Consider the following 3,022-nt stretch of genomic DNA (forward strand, 5'->3'; position numbering starts at 1 on the left):
CTGCTTTACTGGTTCACTCCTGGTACCATGTTGTGTTTTTAATAAAACATCAGTAGTAGCGAGCAAGCTTCTTTATTTTAACGTGGCTCACATCCATGCATGTAAAACATAACCTGCCGCTGCTTCTACGACACAGTATATGTCACAATTTGGTTAGACGGCCCCCTAGTGGTGAAGCTGAACTAACCCACATAACTCCTATCAACACAGACATGGTACATTTTTCGACCAATGGGAAAGGGTAGGGAGCGTTTTGGTTTCGTCTTTGCTCACAGGCGGAGAGTGCTTTAGAGCCTGTTCCTCGTAAAACACAGTTTTTACAGTATCTTCTCGCAGTAAATATAAACAATGATAGTATTCAGAAAGAAAACCAAACATTGCATATATTTTTATCATAACTCTGGTTTTACGTGGCCTATCAACACAATTTAAAAACTGGTATAAAGTCCACACTTTTTCCGTCAATTGTTCTGTCTGTCCTGCTCACATCTCCAATGGTTGTACACGTTGTTATTAATGTGGCTTCATTCCTCATCAGCCACGCCGCTTTGCTAGCTAAAACTCTGGTGTCGGCACACAAGGACGCTGTCATAGCCTGTTAACGACGTTGATTAGCTGCGTATATACGAATGTGAATCGCGTGATTGGCTGGACTATGGCATAAGGCGGCATTGTTCTAATCCCATACAGGAGCAGCCAGTCAATTACTGACTAACACTGCAAAACAGAATTGTTAACGTATTTATTTTAATTTCAATTCAAGTTAAAAAAAAAAATTGTGCGCAACGCAGATTTTTTCTGCCCAGAGACCGTGCTAGCAGTGCGCAATTGTAACATTGGTCATAAGAGCGTCCAGTTATTAAACATTGTTGTGTTTTACCCAGTGAGCCAGCTGTTCTTTGTTTTTGCCCTTTGGGGGGAAAACATTAATATGACCTCCCGCTGCGCTCTCATGGGGAAATCCTGGCCTTTCTAGTGAGGTCACAGTTGTTGGCCTTGGCTAAAAGAGCACACACTTGATTTTCGAACAACTTGTACATTTCATGGCAACATGGGAGGTTCTTGTGAGCATTTTTAGTTGGCTTCACGATCAGCTAAATGTTTAAATTCTTCAGCTATTTACCTCGTTGATTTATAAATCTAATAAGATATCTGCTAAAAGTGAACAATGCGTACCCTCTCTTTATTAACCAAATTCAACCCATAAAAACATGAACTTAGATAATCACAGCTACCAAAACTGGAGGCCTTTAAATTTAGTTAAGAAACACAAACAGTAAGGAAGTGGTAATCTATAAAGAAGTGGAAACCAGTCTTAAAGGAACTCTAGAGAAGCTTAGGTCTGCGTGAGCAGATGATTCCCTTCGCCAGTGGCCTGCATGGCAGTTTGTGCCAGGGAAGTCAAATCCCACGGCTTCAGAGCCCTTTGAGCAACACTCAGGGGAGGACGTTTTACCATCCTCTGTTGTCTGGCCCTTCTTCATCTCATCTCCTGACAGCTCTCTGACTCCCTTTCTACAGAGTAAAAACCTTTCTGCTTCACCCAGGTGTCTGTCATACCTATGCATGCCTCCCCTAGGAATTGAAACATAGAGCATTTCCTTTATGTTTGATTCTGTTTTTGCTTCCTGTGTGAAGTTATACAAAGTGGGCATTTCGACTGTCTGTTTCTATTCATCACTTTGCAAAAAAAAAGTCTGAAGATGAGGAGGGAGAGAATAATTCATCTGGCTCTATTATTCCACTGTGTGTGCTCAATGTTTGCACTTTGGGTTCTTCCTGTTTTACTTTGAAAGCTAGTCTTTGTTCCTATGTCATCATGTTAGTTTTCAATCTCGTCTGTCTTAACCATTCCCCTCCTGTTTTAGTGAATCAGCGCTTAGTGTATAAATAGTATAATAGCCTGTCACTTTGTGATGAGCTCTGCACAACATAGTGAGTTTAATATGTTAGTGAGCCATGTTGAGCTTGAGTTGTCAGGGTCTTTTTTACTGGCTAAATCACTGTGTTAACTTCTGCTAAATACATAACCTGTTCAGGAGCAGGTTATGCTCAAAGTTTTGTTTTAAAAAAGTCTGGAAGCACCACGTTTTCACGTATTCTTTTGTTTATAGCTTGTTATAAGTGCAATATGTATTCTGTGCTGCTGGAATATGTTTAGTATGTGTTTTTAAGCCTTACTAAAACCACAAAATGAACTGCAAACTGTGAACTGTATTACCCCTGGAATGAACATGTATGTAATGAGCAATGTTGTTGTGCTTTAACCTGAATGGCACTGCTCACAGTGACACAGACTACCTGTGACTACCACAGGCTACACTACTAGTGTTGTAGTGTTATGCTTGAAAGTTTGATTAAACATGGGACGGCATCCTCGCTTGGCTTGCATACGGTGAAGTCAGAGTCGAAGATTAAGAAATGAATGAAATAAATAAAGTACGAGAATATGAGATTGTTTTTCATGGGCTCATAAGTCTGATAATGATCAGATGATAATCCACCCCGTATCCATTTTTTGGAGTATGAGTTCTAACCCTCAGAGAGACGTTAGAGTAGACGGCTGCAAAACAAATCACTTTAGGCTCTCACTGCTCTCAGCATCTTTTGGACTAAAGATTCCCACATTTTAAAAGGTCTGGAGTCACATCATCGTGTTTTTGAGTGTTTGCTGGCGTTATATCATGGGAAGTGTCAGCAGATTTGATTACACACTCAATATTAAAATAAATAACTAGAATTTAAATGGGTTTTTTTGCTGCTCGATGTACTAAGTTGTAAGAGCAACAGTGCTCTCCCCTGACCCTGTCACAATCAGCTGATTTCTTTTCTTACAAAAACTTCAGCACATCTTGTGAAGCCAGTCTGAAGTTTGTCTTCATACTGTGAGTACTTTCAGAGTTACAGGCCCTTTGATGACACAAGCCTGGTCCAGATTTGTCCTCACGGCAGATTTCAAATCAAATCAAATCAAAATGTATTTATATAGCACATTTAGAAACAACAATGTTGATCAAAGTGC

The sequence above is a fragment of the Neolamprologus multifasciatus genome, chromosome 23, assembly GCF_963576455.1.
Source record: "Neolamprologus multifasciatus chromosome 23, fNeoMul1.2, whole genome shotgun sequence".
Classification (NCBI taxonomy): domain Eukaryota; kingdom Metazoa; phylum Chordata; class Actinopteri; order Cichliformes; family Cichlidae; genus Neolamprologus; species Neolamprologus multifasciatus.